We start from the raw sequence: 24,043 nt of genomic DNA on the forward strand, positions 1-24,043 counted from the left end.
CTACTGTTGTTATTATTAATAACAGTGTTTATTATTAATAATACACAGTAGTAGTATTAAATTTTCTAATACTATAAAAAAATTATATTGTGCCTTGAATAGTGTCATTATTAATATTAGTGGTTAATAATTATAATAATAATAATAATTGTTGACGTTGTTATCAAATATGTTGTTACAATGTTTTTGGTGCCTGGACAACTGTTTAATATAATATAATATAATATAATATAATATAATATAATATAATATAATATAATATAATATAATAAATATAATATAATAAATATAATATAATATAATAATATAATATAATATAATATAATATAATATAATATAATATAATATAATATAATATAATATAATATAATATAATATAATATAATATAATATAATATAATATAATATAATATAATATAATATAATATAATATAATATAATATAATATAATTATGTAGTGTTTTGGTGCCACAAAAATGAAACAGGACTAAGACCTGATCACAACCAAGATGAAGCAAAAATATATCTGGGCCCCTTTTATTGCCCAAAAATAACTGGATTTCTTTTTCTTTTTTTTTTCAACTTTTTCACTCCAAGACCATAAAGGTAATCTATATGACACTTTTTCTGTATTCTTCAGAAGGCGTTCAATAGCTTTAATACAGGCTTGGAGTCGAACAGATTACTTTTATGGTGCTTTTTCACAGCCTGACCACTATAGTCACTCTATGAACAGCCATTGTATGGGAAAGAGCAAAACTCCTTTTGTGTTCTGTAGAAAAATACCAGTGGGTTTGAAATGGCATGATGGTGAGCATATAATGACAGAATTTTCATTTTTGTGCGAACTATTCCTTGGACAGAGAATGTGAAGGAAATTAGGCACTGGAGCTTTGAAAGAGGCTTGAAGGGAATTTGGCCAGTGCATTGGTTTGGTTTACCTGCCGAAAGGATTTCGAAGACTCGGGTGGTAATACGTTAGCATCCTAGGGATCATTACATTCACAGAACAGCCTCTGCTCCACTCCTCTTTTGCCCAGTCCTGAAAACACAACACAACAATTAACATTTTCAAGAAGTCAGAGTGAACTCTAATTTTGGGCTAAAAAAATTATCTGGGAAATATTAAGATTTCCCAAGAGAGGCAGATTTAAGATGCAGATGCTATTTGCATTGATACTGACAAAACGTTTCGATGTCTGCCAGACAACATTTGGCAGACAGTCTTCTTGTTTCTCTTTACAATGAGCAGGGTATTTTTATATTACTGCAGCTTCACATCATCATAAACTCCCTGCAACCTCCTATTTCTCTCTTTTAATAAGGTCACCTCAATGAATTTTGTGTGGATTAGACTAAAATGTTCCCTCCAGTTCATGTCCAAACTGAATAAAAAGGTGTAGAAATTATTTATAATTTAATTTAATGAAGACTTGTTCATTATTCATGGAATTATTCATCATTAGAGCCCTGCAGCCTTTCTTCATGAAATACCCTGATGGTCTTAAGTAGGCATCTTGGTTAATGTTGAATGTTCTTAAACAACACGTGTTCACTCCCAACTCGTCACATATGGATGCTTGGTCAGGACCCTTTGGCGTCACATTTTAACGCACTGGGTACCCCTTTGGCGTCATTTTTTAATGAGCAGGGCAGTCCGATAGACTTCTATGGAACCCTGAACCCGAATAGATAAATCCCATGAAGGAACTCGCACGGGGCGGAAAGGCCTCAGCCGTCGCGCACCCTGCACAAAACGAGAAACCAGCGGATGACGGCCCACTAAGGCACCATCTATATATTCGTGGTAAGCTGAAATGGCTGCCACGTAAACTTTTAGAGTGGCCGGCGTCACTCCATCAGAAAAACGGTCCTAAGGGAACTCCAGCACTGAAGCCACTGGGCAGTAAACTGCATATTACGAACTCCACACCAGGTCATAAACAGTTTCCACTTGAAAGCATATAAGCGTCTCGTGGAAGCAGCTCTAGAATTCAGTATAGTCTCGGTGGTTTCGACAGAAAGACCGGGACATACTAGCTCACTCCGTTCAGAGGCCACGCCCACAGTCTCCATAGATCTGGCCTTGGGTGCCAAATCATGCCCTGTGCTTGTGATAATAAATCCTGCCTGAGGGGAATCTCCCATGGAGAGCCCGCTAACAGACCGATCAGGTCCGCAAACCACGGCTGTGTGTGCCACCGTGGAGCTACCAGCAGCAGCTGTTCCACTCTGTCCAGCCGTATTCTGGATAATACCGCTGGAATTAAACGAATCGGGGGAAAAACATACAAGCTGGTCTTGGGCCAACCGTGAGCTAACGCGTCCAAGCCCAGGGGCGATGGAGGGCACAGAGAGAACCATAGTGGGCAATGCGTAGTCATGCTCGACGCGAATAAGTCCACTCTCGCTTCTCCAAAAATCTGCCATAAGAGGTTCACCGTCTGGGGGTGTAATCTCCATTCCCCTTGCACCAGAGTCTGTCTGGATAGCAGATCCGCTCCGAAGTTCAAACGTCCGGGGACATGAACAGCTCGGATCGACAGAAATTTGTTCTGAGACCAAAGAAGAATATGTCTCGCCAGCCTGCACAGGGGGCGAGAGCGTAATCCTCCCTGATGATTCAGATATGACACAACCGTTGTGTTGTCTGACCTGAGCAGCACATGACGGCCGACGTCCTTGACAAACAGCTCCCCAACCGGTCAAAGACGCATCCGTCGTGACTGTCTCCCGGAAAGCACAAATCCCCAGCCGAACTCTGGCTAGAAGAAATTCTGTTGACATCCACAGTTTTATTGACATCACACACCTCCGTGTCACCGAGATCATCCGATGCAGAGGACAACGGGGTGAAATGTTCTGTCTTTTCGTCCACCACTGAAAAGGGCGCATGTGAAGTAATCCCAGATGGATTACAGGGAATGCCGCTGCAATTAGACCTAAAAGTCTGAGGCACAAGCCCACTGTCACTGTGCGACCCGCTTTGAAGCGACGCACGCATGACGCAATCGACTGAGTGCGCGGGAGAGATAGCTTTGCTGTCATCGCGCGAGAGTCCAAGTCTATTCCCAGAAAGGTTAACCTTTGAGAGGGAATTAAAACGCTTTTCTGGAGGTTCATACGCAAGCCCAGGCTTTGTAAATGATTCAGCACAAGGTCCCGGTGAGAGTGTGCTTGAGTCTGCGATTGTGCTAACACCAGCCAATCATCTAGGTAATTCAAAACGCAAACGCCCTGGAGCCGCAACGGGGCCAGAGCTGCGTCCATGCATTTTGAAAAATTACGGGGAGCCAGAGCTAAGCCAAAGGGAAGAATGCGGTACTGATATGCTTTGCCCTCCAAAGCGAATCTGAGGAACTTCCTGTGTCTCTTGATTATCTGAATATGAAAATATGCATCCTTCAGATCGATCATGAAAAAAAACAGTGGTTTGGTTGAATCTGAGACAAAATAGACTTTACCGTTAACATCTTGAATTTGCTCGTCCTGAGTGCAAGATTCAAACGGCGTAAATCCAGAATAGGCCGCAACCCGCCGTCTTTTTTGGGTATCACAAAATAGCGGCTGTCAAACCCTGACTCCATCTGAGAGGGGTGTACTTCCTCTATAGCCCCTTTGCTCAGCAGAGTTGACCCTTCCTGTCGCAGCACCGCTATTTCCATCAGTTTCACGGCCGTGAGAAGAGTTCCACGGAAAGGAGGCGGGCCTTTTCGAAACTGAATGGTGTATCCATGACAAATTGTGTGTAACACCCATTGAGAAATATCGGGCAAGCGTTCCCACACGGCCTGAAACAACATTAGCAGTCTCAAGATTTCCGCATCGTCCAACGCTATCACATGCGTTAAAATGTCCAGGCACGAAAAGCTCGTGGCGTTGGTGCACAGAGGGAGTACATGCGCAGACGTCGTTGCGTTTTGTTGTGTATAATCCTGAAACGTGTCCACGACAGGAATTAGTCCAACAGGATGAACATCGGGCTCTGTCGCTAGCGAAAAAGCGGCGGCTGTGTGAGCCGTCATAAACAGGTCGTTTTTGCCAGACCCCTGAACCGCGAAGCCGCTTGACCAGCAGCCATGTAGGATTTCCCAACGAGGCTGGATGTGACTCGATATGCCTTAGAGGAAAGAAGGGGGCGAGACTTCCATGCAGCGGCCGAATTAGGTGCGAGGTGTTCGGCGAGAGTCTCTTCCACCGGAGGCATCGCCGCATAGCCCTGGTTCTCCATATCCGAAATGGTGGCGAAATCCGCAGCTGCAGCGTTGGTAATACATGCCGAGTACAGCTTAGATGAAGGTTGGGCCTCGGCCTTCTCAACCTCCCAGTCCAGCCCCAGTTTACTCACCGCGCGAGAGACCACATCCAACAGCTCGCTGTAGGACGGGGAAACACGCTTCTCCTGTCCACTAGGAGGGAGAGAGCTCGTGTCAGCCACGAAGTCCTCAGACCCCGAGGCCGCGGTGCATAAAACGTCGTCATCATAACGTCCACAACCGAAGGAAATGGCATCACATGCCTCCGGTGTGGGTTGAAAATCCTCATTAGAGAAGACGACTGGCTCAATAAAACTCTTTTCCTGCACCAGGGTAGGGGAGAGCGAGCAACGTGGAGAAAATTCCAGCACTGCGCTGTCCTCGAAATCCATGTCGCACGTGTCACCCCAAGCTATCACCTCGTGCGGTGCCTAGGCAGTCGCAGAAGTGATATGACGGGGGTTAGACACGGGGGCGACATTAGAAAATACATCCACCCTCGAGCGCAGTACTCTGAGCCGCAGGCCATCACAATGGGGACAGGAAGAAAGGCCGCTAAGCGCCGCCTGTGCATGATGTAAACCTAAGCATACTACGAACCTGTCATGTGAGTCACCCTTTGTGATGAACCTGGTACACGGTTCTTTGCACTTCCGAAAATTCATCGTGTCCGCGAAGAGGAGTTAGCACTGCTCGTAGAAAAAAACGCTGAGAACGCGAGATGATTCCTAGGTCACAGATGATTCGCTTCCCTGAAAGAATGAAATCTGAGCGAAATGGCGCGCGGCACCCAGGTATATGATGCGTGCGCATGTGTAAGGGTGGTGCCAAGCGCTATTGGCCAATAGGATTGGCGAGATGGTATAGGGCTTCAGACATTCATCACACCGAAGGTGTTTCCCATACCGGTGACGTCACCGCAGCATCGAAGTGACCTATGATAGGGAACCGTAGTATCAGTAAGATCTGACGGTATCGGTTCTGCTTTCGGTACTGGAGGGGAAAAAATTTATGTACTATGTATTTTTGCTTAATAATGTTATCGTGCACATTTTATCTCTCACCAAACATTTCTAATGTGCGATCATATTAAGACGTTTGTCTGTGAGATCTGCGAGATCTCTCATGCGTGCAGCGGAGGCTGTCTGTCAGTCACACACATACACACAGACACACCACAACGAGCGCGGCGCACGCACAGACATAACAGTATGAAAACTCCCGCTTAATAATAAAGAGTGACGATGGCGAAGAGATTTGCTTAATAATGTTATCGTGCACATTTTATCTTACCAAACATTTCTAATTTGCGATCATATTAAGACGTTTGTCTGTGAAATCTGCGAGATCTCTCATGCACGCCGCGGAGGCTGTCTGTCAGTCACACACACACACAACAAGAACGAGCACGGCGCACACACACGCATAAGGGCCCGTACACATATCGCGTCTTTTGCGCACTCAAGTTCGTTATTTCAAATGTAGGCGCGCGGTATTGAAGCGACGCGCACGCGGTACGACGAGCTGTTTTTTTCCAGGCGCGTCCGCACCGCATCGAGTTAAAAACATCTCAACTTTTCAGAATGCCGCAAGCGCATCGCAGGTCATGTAACTTCCTCACCTTTTCCTTAACAATGTTGAAAGCTCAGCCAGCATGAAGGAACAGCTGATAGCTGTATGTGGATTTTTAAATTAATTTAGTAGCAGTGCTTCTGCGAGCAGTTTTTAGTGCTGCAAATCCATTTATCCATTGCTGAAATTTCCGCGTCTTCATGGAGAGAGCAGGTCATGGTTGCTTAGCAACGGCAGACTCCTCAGGAGCGCAAGTGCCCGAAGGCTTTGGGGGGAAAAAATCAGAAAGCGGCATGCCTAGCGTTTTCCATGCGTGTTTAGACGCGATATGTGAACGGCCCCTTACAGTACGAAAACTCCTGCTTAATACAAAGAGTGACGATGGCGGAGACAGCAAAACGTTCCAAAGTGTGGTTATACTTCACTAGAGTTGATGAAGACGCTGGTTGTCATAAGTGCAACACATTTTTTTGCATGTAAGGGCGGAAACGCAAGCAATCTGTCAAAGCATCTTTCAAAAGTGGATTATGTGCAGACAGAGAAATGCAAAGTTTTCGACTGCCTAACACAACACAAAGTTACACAACACAAAGTACCGATAAGAATACCGTTAAAGTACCGGACCGTTAAGCAGTATCGGTAAGAGTAGTAATACCGTTAAAACCTTAACGATACCCATCCCTAATTTCATATTTATTTATTAAATATCCTCTAAATGAATAACGCTGACGTCATTGTATGGCACGATCGTGATCCCAAGGTCCATTGGGCTCTAGATACGGCTTTGGATGCGTCTAGCTCAGGGATTCCTATACATTGTTCGGTTCCGGAAACAGAGCCCCTGCAGCAGGGCAACTGGGTGACGGTGAGGCAGCGTAGTCGTGGGTCAAAACACCGCTCTTCTGTTCCGATCAAAACATTAAACAGGTTCTCCCCACTCAGTGATGCACCCACTGAGAAACCTGATGAAAGTGCTCTAGTTATTGGTGATTCTATTGTACGGAACGTGAATATAGAGACACCAGCCACCATAGTCAAATGTTTACCGGGAGCCAGAGCGCCTGACATCTTGGGAAATTTAAAAGTGCTGGCTAATGCTAAACGTAAATACAGTAAGATTGTTATTCATGCCGGCGCTAATGATGTTCGACTTCGCCATTTGGAGATCACTAAAAATAACATTAAAGAGGTGTGTGAACTTGCAAGCACAATGTCAGACACTGTAATATGCTCTGGTCCCCTCCCTGCTTACCGTGGTGACGAGATGCATAGCAGATTGTCATCACTCAATGGCTGGATGTCTAAGTGGTGCCCACAGAATAACATAGGTTTCATAGACAATTGGACGAGCTTTTGGGGCAGACCTGACCTGTTGAAAAGAGATGGTCTTCATCCCTCCTGGGGTGGCGCCACTCTTCTCTCTAGAAATATGGCAAATAGTCAGAGGTGGAAAGTAACGAATTACATTTACTCGCGTTACTGTAATTGAGTAGTTTTTTTGTGTACTTCTACTTTTTAAAGTGTTTTTTTAAATCTGTAATTTTACTTTTACTTAAGTATTTTTTGTTTGAAGTATTGTACTTCGCTACATTTTAAATTATATCTGTTACTGAGTAAAAAAAAATGCAAAGGGAAAAAAATGCAAAGGAAAAAAAATCGCGCCCAGGAAACTAACGTTACTGCACTGATTGATTGATGAGCGGGAGAACGAATGCGCTAAACAAGAATGATGGAGACGGACAAAACAGATGCAAACCCAGCTGAAATCGAAATACCATCAACTTCTTTTGAAGCAAACCCCTGGCCATATTTAAGCGACCACTTTGACTTCAAGTGCAAGAAAGGCGACAGCTTTATCATGCAGTGTAAACTGTGTTTGCCCAAGTCGACTGAACTGGCAGCTTATAAAAACTCTACATCAAACCTCCGCAAACATGTTGAGGTAAGTTAATATTACTTGTATACTTGTATAATATTACTTGTACTTTAGTTAGTTTACATAATTGTTGTAGCATACTCTTGCGTTGCATCAGTGCGTGAGCTTGTTAGCAGGAGAGTCGGTGATTAGCTACTAGTGCAAAATTGTCAATGCACAAGCTAGGTCTATTTCCAGTGTCATTATTTAACTGTCATATAAAATTAATTAAAGTGTTATTTGGTGTAACGTTAGATCTGCTGATTTTGCATTTTAAGCATGGCTGTAGACTAACGTGAACTAAGTTAATTAGTGCTGTCAAAATAAGCGCTTTAACGCAGGCGATTTATTCTATATATATATATATATATATATATATATATATATATATATATATATATATATATAAAACAATTAACCCAGAATTATATTTTTATATTATCCGTCTAGCGTTATATTATGATCACGCTCCTATTCATGCAAAATTCAGCGCGACAAGACGAAAGAGAAGCCGCTGTCTCTTAATAATGTCCTGGTTGCGTCTCAGTCAGCTCCTAGTAAACTAGGTGGTGAATCAGTAGGCTATATCGTGTACAAGAATGTGGCAAATCCATGATCAGTGCCTTCACTACTGCACTAGGAGGTGATTGAGACAGACCTTGTCTGAAAGAAGCGCCAGAATCGAGTTCTCTTCGCGTACAATAAAACAGAATTATGCCAAAATGCCCATTTTGTCGAGTAGGCTATTGTCTTAAATGAGTAAAAAAAAACTAAATGAACTTAAAAGAGTTGTGGAAAAAATTTGACTTGTGTTATAGCGCGCAGATCTTAAAGTGACAGCAGACAGACACTAACGATTTCTGTATTTAAAGTAAATCAAAGAACAAAGGTAACGGAGAAAAGTGTAGCTTTAATAAGAAGTTATTCCATATTTAATTTATTATTAATAATGCAGCAGCGGAGACAGTTTATATTTCTGTATATCATGTTAGACTGAAAGGAAGGCCACAGGTACATTTCTACTGTACATCCCTTCCCTTTTAATTTAGACATGTTAATATATCCATTTTTTTCATAGTCATATTCTTGTCTTACTGTTAACTGAGCAAGAATTGTGCACTATGAAATGTAAAGACAAAATGTAATGTGTGTAGAAAACATTTGATCAATGAATGTAAATATTTTTAATTCAGCATGTTTAATGAACATGACATTGATTTAAATGATTAAAATTGTTTGGTTACAGAGAAAACATCCATCAAAGCTGAAGGCCTTCAGTGACTTTGTGGCAACACGGAAGCGAACCCTGGAACCACCAAAAATCCCAGCCAAGCAAGCAAAAATAAGTGACGTATTTGCACCGAGTGCAAACAAATGTGTGTCACAGGCAAAGGTTGACAAGCTCATGATCAACTTTATTTGTGATGGTCTTCATCCATTTTCTTTGGTTGAACAACCTGCTTTTAAAGAACTTTTACTTGCACTGAATCCACAGTGCAAAGTCATATCCAGACCCACTCTCCGGACCAGAATTGATGATACTGCCATTCAGTTGAAGAAGACTTTGCAGTCACACCTCAGTAAAGTCAGCTATGTTTCCACAACTACTGATTGCTGGACTGCGCACCAGCAAAGTTTCATAGGGGTGACAGCTCATTGGATTGATGAGGAAACATTGGAGAGGAGATCTGCCGCACTTGCTTGCCAGAGATTGAGAGGGTCACACACCTTTGATGTCCTGGCAGGCACTCTTGATGACATTCATTGTCAGTACAGAATAAGGGGAAAAGTGGTAAGAACCACAACAGACAGCGGCTCAAACTTTATCAAGGCATTTAGTATTTTTGGTGAGAAAAGCCAAACTAAGGAAGCAGAGTCCGAATCAGAACAAGACTCTTCTGAAGAGCCTGAAGCTGAGTACCTGGACACATTTGACATCCTGGAACAAGACAGTGGTCTTGAGTACCAGCTTCCTCCACATCAAAGGTGTGCATGCCACTTGTTAAATTTAGTCGCCACAACCGATGCTGCCTTGGCAGAAAAGAACAATGACACATACAAACGGCTATCACGAGCTGCCTTTGGGAAATGCCAAGCAATGTGGAACAAGACAGGTCGGTCATACATGGCAGCAGAAACTGTTGAAGATAAATGCGAGCTCCAGCTCATCCGGCCAAATCAGACTAGGTGGAACTCTACATACATGGCTGTGGAGAGAATCTTAAGGATCATACAAGACAAAGGCGAAGACGCTATCAGAAATGTCTGTGAAGAATTCAAAGTGAAAATGTGAGGTTTTTTTATATAATTTAATCAATATAATCAAATAAGTATAAAATAACACAAATTAAAATAATTTCCCAAAGTTCCCCTTCTTATATATTTTTTTACATTTAATCCACACCTATTCCTGCAAGAAATGTCTAAAAAATTGCATTTGTTGTTTGTCCTACAGGCTGAGTCCAGCTGAAATTGTTTTCCTGACTGAGTATTGCACTGTTATGAAACCTGTTGTGAAGGCATTGAACATTCTCCAGTCTGAGACCAACACACACATGGGGTGGCTCCTGCCGGTGATCTTTCAGTTACAAGCAAAACTCAGCAGATTGGAGACATCCTCCAAAATGTGTCTGCCCCTTATCAAAGCAGTGCAGGATGGTGTCCAAAAGCGTTTTGGTGGGATGATTCAAGACCCTGAACTGATTGCTGCAGCAATCCTTCTGCCAAAGTTTAAGAACACCTGGACTGAGAGGACTGAAATCATAGAAGCAGGTATGATTTCATTGTTTTATATCAGTGTAATCAGTTGCTAATTATCAATCCCAGTTTTGTCTATTTTGTTACTACTTAATAATCCAGTGTTGTGTAAGTACAGTAAAATGAATCTTTGCAGTTTCTGCATTGATAAAAATATTAAATATGCATTGTTGTGTTGTTGTTCAACAGGTCTGGTCTATGTGAGACAACACATTGACCAGATGGCAGAGGCAGAAGTGGAGCAAGTTGGGCAACATTCATCAGATGAAGAAGATTTCTTCTCCTCAATGAAGTCCAGAAGGTCACAAGGTACAGGGGAGCTAGATGGGTACCTTGCTTGTATCTCAAACAAAATGGATCTGTTGAACTCATTTCCACACATCAAAAACCTCTCTCTCAAACTCAACACTGGTCTTCCTGCCTCAGCTGCCTGTGAGCGTCTCTTCAGCAGTGCTGGACTGTTATTCACTGCAAAGCGGGCAAGGATGAAATCTACTAACTTTGAAAACCAACTGCTACTCAAACTTAACAAAAAGTTCATAGTGTAAAGATATACAGAAAAGAATAGACCACGTTGTTCATTTGATGTTTTGTTATTCGACAGGTCTGTTATCTGACAATGGCACAGTTTGGTCTTTAAATACTTGAAGGTCCCTGACCCAATTTAAATTTAATGTTTTGTAGTAAGTCTGTCTTTTCTGTTTAAGAAAAGGATGCTCTTCTGAATCCACAGTTCATGCCATATTAATGGTTGTAGTAATGTTTAAAATGTTTTATTGGATGATCTGCACTAAAATCATCTATCTCTTTTATTTTTATTGTATTATTTTTACTATAACACTTTAATTTGTAAAAGTCTTCCTTCAATTAAAAACAACTAGATTGAGATTTTTTTTTCCCTTGTCTTTTTTTAACTACACTAGAATCCCGCTGTTAAAAAAGTAACTCGGTAACTTTTACTCTGAGTACATTTTTAATGAGCTACTTTTTACTTTTACTTGAGTAAATTTTTAGACTGGTAACTTTACTTGTACTTCAGTAAAATTTCACATAAGTAACAGTACTTTTACTTGAGTACAAAATTGTGTTACTCTTTCCACCTCTGCAAATAGTCTTAGTGTTTATACTTGACTAACTGGGGCCCAGGTCAGGAAGCAGACAGACTGGCTAAACCGACCGTCTGCTAGCTGCCTCCCGTCACAGAGGTCAGTTAATTCTCAGCACATAGAGACTCTTTCACCTAGATATCACACTATAGAGACTGTGTCTGTTCCCCGAACTAGAAAATACAAAAAACGTCCAAACCAAGTTAAGATTAACAATTTAATTGAGGTTCAACAAATAAAAAACAGAAGCAATATGGATAAACAAATGATAAAGCTTGGCTTATTGAATATCAGATCCCTTTCTACGAAAACACTTTTTGTAAATAATATGATCACTGATCATAATATAGATGTACTCTGTTTGACAGAAACCTGGCTAAAACCTGATGATTACATCATTTTAAATGAGTCCACCCCCCAAGATCACTGTTATAAACATGAGCCGCGTCTAAAAGGCAAAGGTGGAGGTGTTGCTTCAATTTATAACAACGTTTTCAGGATTTCTCAGAGGGCAGGCTTCAAGTATAACTCGTTTGAAGTAATGGTGCTTCATATAACATTATCCAGAGAAACAAATGTTAATGATAAATCCCGTTATGTTTGTACTGGCTACTGTATACAGGCCACCAGGGCACCATACAGACTTTATTAAAGAGTTTGCTGATTTTACATCCGAGTTAGTTCTGGCTGCAGATAAAGTTTTAATTTATCTTTATTTAATTTATTTAATTTAACAGCATTTATAGACATTCTGAACTCTATTGGTGTTAGACAACACGTTTCAGGACCTACTCATTGTCGAAATCATACTCTAGATTTAATACTGTCACATGGAATTGATGTTGATGGAGTTGAAATTATTCAGCCAAGTGATGATATCTCAGATCATTATTTAGTTCTGTGCAAACTTCATATAGCCAAAATTGTAAATTCTACTTCTTGTTACAAGTATGGAAGAACCATCACTTCTACCACAAAAGACTGCTTTTTAAGTTATCTTCCTGATTTAACCAAATTCCTTAGCATATCCAAAACCTCAGAACAACTTGATGATGTAACAGAAACTATGGACTCAAAATCAACTGCGGGCGGCAGATCCTTTTCCTATTTGGCGCCTAAACTCTGGAATAACCTACCTAACATTGTTCGGGAGGCAGACACACTCTTGCAGTTTAAATCTAGATTAAAGACCCATCTCTTTAACCTGGCATACACATAACATACTAATATGCTTTTAATATCCAAATCCGTTAAAGGATTTTTAGGCTGCATTAATTAGGTAAACCGGAACCAGAAACACTTCCCATAACACCCTATGTACTTGCTACATCATTAGAAGAATGGCATCTACGCTAATATTTGTCTGTTTCTCTCTTGTTCCGAGGTCACCGTGGCCACCAGATCCAGTCTGTGTCCAGATCAGAGGGTCACTGCAGTCACCCGGATCCAGTACGTATCCAGACCAGATGGTGGATCAGCACCTAGAAAGGACCTATACATCCCTGAAAGACAGCGGAGACCAGGACAACTAGAGCCCCAGATACAGATCCCCTGTAAAGACCTTGTCTCAGAGGAGCACCAGGACAAGACCACAGGAAACAGATGATTCTTCTGCACAATCTGACTTTGCTGCAGCCTGGAATTGAACTACTGGTTTCGTCTGGTCAGAGGAGAACTGGCCCCCCAACTGAGCCTGGTTTCTCCCAAGGTTTTTTTCTCCATTCTGTCACCGATGGAGTTTCGGTTCCTTGCCGCTGTCGCCTCTGGCTTGCTTAGTTGGGGACACTTCATCTACAGCGATATCGTTGACTTGATTGCAAATAAATGCACAGACACTATTTAACTGAACAGAGATGACATAACTGAATCCAATGATGAACTGCCTTTAACTATCATTTTTGCATTATTGACACTGTTTTCCTAATGAATGTTGTTCAGTTGCTTTGACGCAATGTATTTTGTTTAAAGCGCTATATAAATAAAGGTGACTTTGACTTTGACTATCTGTGGCAAGCTGAACTAAGATCCAACATAATTAGAGCCCCAGTATTGCCCGAGTCTGCAATAAGTAATATATCATTTGAGACTCGCAGTAAAGCTGATTCAGTACTGTGTCCTGCCCGAAAACCAGACTGAAAGACATCTAACACCTCGTTTCTAGCCAAAAAAGAACTTAACTGAGATAAAACTACCTTTTCCAAAATTTTAGAGATATAAGGCAGCTTTGAAATTGGCCGATAATTATTAAAATCCAACGGGTCAAGAGTAGTCTTTTTAAGAAGGGGCTGAATAACCGCCTGCTTAAAACTTAAAGGAAAAGTGCCTGTATAAAGACTGCAATTAACAATAGCAGTAATACAAGGCCCAGTATAATCGAATGTCGCAGCCAACAAATCAAAAGGCAAAACATCCCAACTAGCAGCTGGGCGTTTCAACTTACCAATAATAAGACTAATATCCTTAACTGAAGCCAAATCAAATTTATCAAACGTGCTGACATTTTTTTAAAATGTCTCCTGTCAAGCCATTCCAGTCATGACAACCAGATCTAATTATGTTAACTTTGTCTAAAAAGACATTTAAAAACTTCTCACAACACTCAGTGGATGGTAGTATTGAGACAGTATTTGAGTTTAAAAATCTATTAATAGATTGAAACAAAATTTTAGGTGATTTTGAATGCTGTGTCTTCCTCCCCTCTCTGCTCTCTACGCGGCCGCGCCATTGGGCGCCCCCTGTCGGGTGTTTACGCAAGGACAATGAAGTCTCTTATTTTTCTGTTGGACCTTTTCCCCTTATTTCCCGGCCTGTTTCTGTTCGTTGGAGGGAGTTTTTTCTTTTGGACTTTTTGAATAAATTGTTCTCACACTGTAACCTGCATCTGTGTCCAGTTGTGTTCCTGACAGAACGATCTGGCCAAGATGGACACAGCAGGCGCAGATTCTGTCAGAACTGCATTCACCCAGCAGCGTGTTCTTTTGGGCCAGCACAAAGCCAGATTGACAAACACCACAAGGGAGGTGGAGTTCCTAGCCAACCAAGCTGAGCTGACCAACCGCATCCAAGAGCTGCAACGAGAGGCTGCACAGGGTGGTGCAGCTCACCATCTTCCTCGCCACAAGCCTGAGCCCCGCTGCAATAACCCACCACCCTATGATGGGGACCCCAATTCCTGCCGGGCCTTCTTGTCCCAGTGTTCTGTGGTGTTTGCCTTGCAGCCACGCACATACGCACTTGAGATGTCCAAAGTTGCTTTTGTCTTGACTCTTCTAACTGGCAAGGCTAGAGACTGGGGAACCTCCGTCTGGGAGACTAAAACTCCCTGTTGTGCCTCTTTCAAGGATTTCCGCCAGGAGATGGAGAGGCTATTTGACCGCTCTGCCAGAGGTCAGGAAGCGGCTGACCAGCTAGCACGGCTCCATCAGGTGGGTCGCTCAGTGACGAACTATGCGATTCATTTTTTTCAGTTTTTTCTTTTGGACTTTTTGAATAAATTGTGTTCACACTGTAACCTGCATCTGTGTCCAGTTGTGTTCCTGACATAAAGAGGATTTTTTAGGAACTATTAAGAGAACTGGAGAGATGGTCAAATAAAACAAATAAAGATGAAAATAGAGATAAAGATATAGAGAGAGCTAAAAAGAGAGTGACAAGTAAACTATAGCACAGACAGGTAAACAGGACAGACGTGGCTCTTAAAAGTGCCTTTATTGTGTGAGTGAGTGAGTGAGTGTGTTTGTCTGTATGTGTGGTCGGGGTTTAGAATAAAGAGCAGGCAAATTTGAAAGACCTGATGAGAGAGAAAAAAAATATATTAAAAATTGAACACCTTACACCAGAGGTGTCAAACTCAGTTCCTGAAGGGGCTCAGCCTTGCTCCAGGAAACATACCTTTAACTTTCAAATAAGCCTTAAGGACTCGATTAGCTGAGTAAGGTGCATTTAATTAGGGTTGGAACTAAACTCTGCAGGGCTGCGACCCTCCGGGAACTGAGTTTGACACCTGTGCCTTACACTTTACACCAGTATTCTTCATCCATGTTGCCAGATTGGACAGTTTTTCCACCCATTTGGTTGATTTTGGGTTGCACCATGTGTGAATAAATGGGCTTGGGCAGGTGGAATTTTGTTATTTTAATACAAAAGAAAGAAATAGAAAAGTTGCAATGTTCAACATAGCCTCCTATATAACCTCTGAAAGAACATTTAAATTATTTATTTTATAGTGAGAAATTGTCCTGAGACACAATAATGTTGTTGTTATGAATTTGTTTCTACTGTTTATTATAGATAATATTTAGGCATTTATTATCAAATTATCTGTGGATTTTAAACAATTACTGGCCTGACCATTTATAATGTTAGCTAAAATGGCTTTATAGTTTGAGCTAATGTAAAATAGGTAACTGGAAACACATCAGTACTGAAAATCTTGTATTCCCCATGATTGCACCTTCATGATTATGTGCGAAAAAAAATTAACTTTGAATTTAATTAGCTAACTTTGCTAGCCTACTGCAAGTCATTTAAATATATATATATATGGACTTTTTTAATAAATTGTTCTCACACTGTATATATATATATATATATATCATTAACCGTCCTAATAAATTGCTGCCTTACACGTCTAAAAGTTCTAAACACAACTTGTCCTGATTCTACAGTTTTTATTGTGTAAATTTAAGAATAGTCTTGATCTCTATTAATGAACTTTTCTACTTACCGAGTGGAAAGGAAAAAACGCAATGGACCTTGGGATCACGATCGCGCCATACAATGACGTCAGCGTTATTAATTTAGAGGATATTTAATAAATAAATAAATAAACAAGACATTGATTAATCGAACACAAGCATACATTTATTTATCAATACCAGACTCCTATAAAAAAAATACATTATCCAGCATGCATCACCTATAATTAGTCACGTACCCTGTGACCAGGCAGAAAACGCTTAAACTGCTTACTGCACGCACCGCGGAGCGTTGTTAAACTCACCTCTGAATAGTGTTTTACTTGCAGTTGAGCGTTGTTTTGATTAAACTCACACCTGGATGCTGTTCTACCTGCAGTAGAGCATTGTTAACCTCACCTCTGAATAGTGTTTTACCTGCAGTTGAGCGTTGTTTTGGTTAAACTCACATCTGGATGCTGTTCTACCTGCAGTAGAGAGTTGTTAAACTCACCGCTGAATGCTGTTAAACAACACGATTAACGCTCCCCCTATTTCTCAGAGGGCACTTTGATATCAGACTGCGAGGGATTTTCTTAACATTAAAACCCAGTTGGGTGGCCAGATAAAGATGATATGGGGAACGCCATTTTACCAGCCATCGGAATAGATCATTTATTGTAGCCTATTCCTATCTATTTCATATTTATTTTAGTCTCGATCCATCCACAGCAGACTACGGGCTGCGGTGTGCTTACCCAAGCCGTCAAATTTCAGCGCCGCGGCTCGGGTTCAGGGTTCCATAGAAGTCTATCGGACTGCCCTGCTCGTTGAAAAATGACGCCAAAGGGGTACCCAGTGCGTTAAAATGTGACGCCAAGGGGTCCTGACCAAGCGTCCATATGTGACAAGTTGGGAGCAAGAACGTGTTGTCTTAAATGTGCCTGTAGATTTTATAAAAGTACTTGAAGTAAAACCATTAAACTATCTAAGCATATTAGAATTATTTGCATGTTAGTAATGTATTTTTGGACTTTTTTTGTTATTGTTTTTTTTTTTTTTTACAAGCAAATTTAATTATTGTTTATTAGCTCTATAACAAGCGTACTGGTCTTAAACATCTCTGTAGCCATCTGAAATTACTGTAGGCAGCCACTACATTTTAATCATGATCCAAATAAAGATACTAAGCTACTTTAGGTTTGAATTAATTTGAATTATATATATATAAATTGTCATTTTAATTAAACTAATTACAAAATTTAAAGCAAAACAGAACATCTTTATCATTGTGAAATTATGATACATGAAAACATTTGAATGAAATCAAAACAAATTCACTCTCTGACAGCAGGTCGCACCTGTGGAACACCAGAAGTAAATTGTTTCCTTGGTTACAGCTGTAAACAAAGCAGTGCAATACTTCATACAGAGGTAAGAGGAAAAGAAAATTTCATTGCCATTGAATGCAGTCAATTCCCTTCAGTGATACATTCATACAACTCACCCCAATTCAATATTTATATTTACTTCCTATATTTTGCGCAGCAACCTTGCTCTGCTTGCTGCAGTATTCTCTATGCATCTTCAGTATCTCTAGCCTCTGTTAACATCCGTTTCCAGACATGATGTATTTTCTTTTTTACTATTCCACTAGCTTCTGAAAATAACAGAAAATAAGTACAAAGTCTGAAGTAATGTAATGTTTTTTGTACTTATTTTTCTGTTATTCTCAGGAGCTACTGGGACAGTGATTAAGATCTAGCAGTTGACCGTGATCAACGGGTTGGCGACCACTGGCACAATAAAATCAGCTGAATACTAAAAACAGATGTTGCCTCCACACCACTGGGTGTCAGTATAAGTCTAAGACCACTGGCCAGAACAACACAAAAAAGTGCAAGAATTACATAAAAATCCCTTCACTTTATCAATTAAAAAACCTCAAACATACAAAACATAACCAACATGGAATAAAAAAAATAAAATAAAAAATAAAAAACTGTTGGCGATAGACAAGTGTAGTTGGCGATAGACCCATGGTCCAATAAATTTTATGTCTAAAAAAATTGCTGGATGCTCAGCACAGACCCTTTACCCAAGTGACTTTTAGCAGGACTTGTAGTATCTGTGAATTGCCATTTCATGATAAAAGGTATGAAGAGTCTTTTTTTTTTTTCATTGTTTTGACTTGTACCACTGGCACAATGATTATATTACATTTGCCAGAACATTTCTATCATAAGACAGAGTCTTTGCACAGTCCAAAATTTTCATTTTCATCATATTTTCCTATCAAAATGCTTGCAATGTGTGCAATAATGCAGAGAATCAAACCTGGTCCGATTTGTTTTTATGATGGACGAAAGTTGCTGAGGCAGTATTTAAACGTGATTAACACAACGTGAGGTCGTATTTATTTTTCGGACAAGATTTTCGGACTGAGTGTGCAAAGACCTTTCTAATTATATATACACACAGTATTTTGTAAAAATTAATAAACAAACAAACAAACAAAAACAATAGCAGACACAGCAATGGTAAACCTATGTAAATAAAAATGCTTGAGAGCAGGAAGTGGGAGTTATTTACTAATGTAGATTTAAAAAATTCAGGGGCAAAAATGGATGTAAAAATAAATAAATAAATAAAATGCCTCAACTTTATGTCTAAATACCAATTAAAATAGTTATGACATAATTTGAAATTGTCATAATTTACATAAATCAAAATTATGACATAAAGTCAAAATGTTGAGATAAAACATATGAGTTATATATGAATATATGATTCTGTGAAAGAAAAGTTGAAACTGACATACTAAGTCATAATTGACAACTCATAAGTATGAGATAAAAAGTTGAAATTGAGTAATAATTGTGAGATAAACTGACCATGGGTCCAGTGTTGTTGTTTTTTTCTAACATGTGGCCTAAAACTGGGATGGGCTACAACAATTGAAATTATAAAAAAAGTCATAATTATGACATAAAAATATGTTTTGTCATAATTATGTCAGCCTTTTATTTCAAATTTGAACTTTATGCAATAATTATGATTTTATTAAATATTTTATCTGTCTTTGTTAAGATTTACCAAAGCCATATTTTTTAGAAAACATTTTAAGATAATTATGATTTGTTGTCATTATGACACAAAAAAGACACACACACACACACACACACACACACACACAAAAAATTAATGGGTTTTTTTTTGTATTCAAGTTAATTCATTTTGTTTTAATTTTGAAATACATTTTAAAATAAAAAGTAATAATACAACCACTCAATACAAAAACAATTTTGACAAAAAGTTGAATTTTTATGACTCATTTTAATTTAATACATTTTCTTTGCATTTTTTTATTTAGACTTTTAACCTAGAAATTATGACTTAGTGTTTAATAATGTATGTAATAATTATGATTTACCAAAGCATTTTTGTTTTTGTGGTGGAAATGGGCCTTCATACAATGACGTTTTTATTATTAAGTTATTTAAAGCCTATTAGGGGAGAATGAATGTGCTTTAGCTTCTTTACACTATATGCATTAAACACCATCTGGATCTTTTAGTTGATGTGCCTTTGCTTTCCACAATGTACCTATAAGCCCAGTGCATGAGACCTCTCAGGGCACTCTTGGTAATTCTCTAGTTGAAAAGGTAGCAAATTTCCTTTCTCAGTTGCAGCTCATTGGAAAATGGCCTTGCCATCAGTAGTTCCATCATCCTTTCCCGCTCGCTCTATCCACAGGCCACAGAGTTGCTTAAGGCTATTCTCCCTTTTCACTTACAGTGCTAAAGTGGTCTGACACCCCTTTTGCACCATGGCGGTAAAATGTTAACATACTGTTGAAGCTGATGGCTGTCAAACCAATGTGCCCATTTGTCAATCTCATTTACGCCTACAGCATGGTCTATGGTGCCTTTTTACCTCTCAGGGCAAATAAATTCCCATTTTGTTTGTGAAATGGTGCGTTTTAAGCACAATGGAGGACTGGCTCTCAGCTTTGGTCACAAGGAATAGAAGTGGCCGCAGAGATTTCCATTTTTAGTTTATGCTTGTGGCGAGTGTCACTCTGAAGGTTTTCAGAGTCATGCAGGAGATTTGAGAGAGGTGATGAACTCTAGCAGGTCTTAATAGGTTTCATGCCTGATTCTAGACAATGTGTGTTATTTTCACATGCTGGCTCATTCAGAAAGAACAGGAACTGCAAACTGAGAGCTTTGACATTTGGATCCACTCAAGTCTAAAAGATGTTTCTTCCATCCATTTTCCAAAAAGCTCAGCCAATATAGGGTCGTGGGGATACTGGGTGTACCTCTGTATGTATTCATTATTTATACAGCTGAGTTAATATACAAGGAAATCATACTTGTTACTGTATAAATTATGGGTCTGACCCATACAACACCCCCCCCCCCCCCCAACTGAACACTGGACCAATCAAAATAAAAGGTTGAGGGAGTCTTAAAATATATCTACATGGCAATGGCATTTGTAATATAATTTCCAAAAATGGAACTGGGTCACGCTGTTGACATTGCCTGAGGTCCAATTCATAAATGTATGAAAAACTAGTTTTGCCATCTGAATTTGAATTCCTTCAATGTTGCTGAATTGAGTTTACTGAAATAACTTCAGTAAACAGTTAATTTCAGTTATCTGTGAATTTACTGATATTAACTTCAGTTTAAACTCTTTTTAACTCACTGTATTGTACAAATTATACAACTTGTCCAGGGAGATTTTTTTCCCCTTATTTCTTCCCTATTTTTTGTTTATATATAAAGGATACCTACATTAGTGCTAAATTAGAGAAATAGTTCACCCAAAAATGAAAATATGCTGAAAATGTACTGTACTTACCTTCAGTCCATCCAAGATGTAGATGAGTTTGTTTCTTCATCAGAACAGATTAAGAGAAATGTAGCATTACATCACTTGTTTATTAATGGATGCTCTGCAGTGAATGGGTGCCGTCAGAATGAGAGTCCAAACAGCTGATATAAGTTCATCCCCTGTTGTCTTCTCACACTGAAATCCACTGACTATGTTATGCTATCTGGCACCCATTCACTGCAGAGGATCCATTGGTTGAGTAAGTGAATTAATGCTAAATTCCTCCAATTCTGTCATGAGGAAGAAACAACCTAATTTTGGGTGTAAGTGTAAGTACATTTTCATAAAATTTAAATTTTTGTGAGCTATTCCTATCTCTATAATGATTCTAAAAATTTAACTTTACTTATTGATTGTTTCAGGTCACTGTGATGTTAGTATTAACTAAACTAAATTACAGTAGAGTAGAGACTGTATTGTAGAAATGTTAGGAATGACTAAAGTTATCACTTGAAATTGCTGCTAAATGTGACTTTTTACTTTATTAATATTTTGTTTTGACTGTGAGAAGCGTTTACCTTGATTATGATTTAATCAAATCTGATCTGGTACTGCATAATTAATTTTTTTCAATGCAATAATTCATACCAGATCCCTTAAGAATAATATCCAAGTCATTTTTACCAATTTTTAAGCACATTCTACTGAAAATAACGTTGAGGACATAGATTTCTAGTTAATTTCTATGGGTTGCTCTGCAGTCTGAATTATATGAGTTAGCAGCAATTACCAAAGTGGGTGCAGCTTAACTAATAATCAATTACCATTTATTTAAACAGTATATTTAATAAATAAAAATAAAAGTAAACACAATTTCTCCACAATCAAAGATTAACATAAGTTACTCATACAGTTGCAGAGACAAACCTCCACACACTCAATGGTGTCCGCAAAACCTAAAGACCTAAAATAAAAAAGCTTCCCAAGTTTTTTTTCTGCTGCGTGTAACAACTAAAACGCCATAAAATATTTCTCTGTATTATTTTTCCATTTCTTCCCATTCACTCCGGGTGCTTCTAGATGCTACTAAATAAAGCTGTAACTAAGGGTTTCGCAAGACAATGACTTTACTTTCTGTGACTCAGTGCACATATTGGCTGAAATTCGCCACATACCTTTTCTTCATAGTGAATGTAGGTGGACGCCTCCGGACCAAGGTACTTCACCAAGCTGTAGATCACAGCATCTCTTCTCTCCTCCATCTAAAATGAGCACAAAAACATTTAATCATCAACTTATCATAAAAGTATTCATATATATATATATATATATATATAGAATTGTGCTTCCATCCTTGTGAAAATGTACACTTTTAGTGTACTTTATATCCTAAAAGTATGTATAAATATTTTAAAAATTGTACTTGCAGATTATATAATATTAATGAAATAAAAGGCTACATGAGTGTCGTAACATATTTGTTACATATAAAGGTGTACGTCTTAAGAGGATCAAAAAAAGCACTCTTTAGAAATATAAATGTAAACTTTAATACATTTTCATTTAATTGCAAATAACATCTCCAAACACATTACTTATACACTTCTAAAGTACATATTCTCCTTAAAAAGTACTATTCTCCAAAATATGCTAAACTGTATTTCTTTTTCACAAGGGACGAGAACTGGGCTGAGTCTGGTTCTCAAACCTCCATCGATCCAAATAACTCAATCCCTCTTTGGTCTCTGTTCTTCTTTGAGTTATGGGCAGAAAGGGGTCAGGCCGCACACCCTTGCCGTTACTACGTCAGCGAATGACAGATGTTAAGGGAACGTATAAAACCCTGCATCTGCATGTTGTGCACTTCCACTTGAACCGAGTGTCCCAGCCCATAATTCAGCCTACAGTTATGGCTTCGCACCAGGCAGGGGGTGGGGCGGCAGAGGAGGCATCTGTGGGGGTGTTATAAAAGTGTCCATGAGAAGTTGGAGGGCTAGCTACTTTCTCTAATGCCTGGCCATAAAACAAACTGCACAAAATTACACTTCATGTCCACACTTCAAAGTTTGGCGGCTCATTCATGTGAAGGGAATGTCGAAATAACAGCAGAAAGCACACAACTCTGGCAAATTGCGCTGAGAACCAGATCTGTAAGAACCAGAGCTTGTCGACAAATGCAATACAGTGTAAGTGACTCTTCTCCATTTTATGGACAAATCTCAATTAATGGAGGTGACAACTGGATATTTCAACATAAAACACTACCAAATACAAATTAGTAATGCTGTATTAGCAAATGCAAACCAGAGCTGGCTTGTCCATTTGATTCATTATGAATGACCGACCATAAACTTACTGCTCTTGTCTATTATGAATGACTACAGACGGTTTGGGAAGAAGCGTGATGGAAACATGTTCATCAGACCAGTTCTTCTCGAAAAGGGAATACTGGTCTCTGGTTTTCATGGATTTTAGCTGTAGGCTAGCTATTTTCTGCATGCAAGATGTGTGGCCATCTTTGTTTGATTGAGCGAAGAGTGACAGATGAATCAATAGTTGGCCACATTATCAGCGAGGAAAAGACTCTTTGAAGACTCAGAGCTGGAAATATTTGTTTTCCCAAGATAACAGCTCCAGGTAAATTTGTCGCTAATCTGATATTGCTTGTTTACAGACAATTTGGTCACTGAAAGAATAGCATACAGTACAAGTATTATTTATATAATATTACAGTATTCGTAATAATTTTTTGTATTTTCAGTTTTCATTTTGATATTTAGTTTAATAATTTAATTATTCATTTTATTTGATAATGCTTTTGTAATTTTTACTAGCGTTTATTTCTATTTCATTTTTAGTCATTTTAGTACTTAAACTTAAACTCTAAATTGCAATTTAAGGTAACATATTTTGTTT

General features: G+C 39.2%; 1 pseudogene; it reads right to left on the reverse strand.

Moving 5' to 3' along the window:
- Nucleotides 1-538: 538 nt before the first annotated feature.
- Nucleotides 539-24,043, reverse strand: part of LOC132126978 (amine oxidase [flavin-containing] A-like) — a 54,793-nt pseudogene continuing 31,288 nt past the window's right edge.

Source organism: Carassius carassius, chromosome 45, assembly GCF_963082965.1.
Source record: "Carassius carassius chromosome 45, fCarCar2.1, whole genome shotgun sequence".
In the NCBI taxonomy this organism is placed as follows: domain Eukaryota; kingdom Metazoa; phylum Chordata; class Actinopteri; order Cypriniformes; family Cyprinidae; genus Carassius; species Carassius carassius.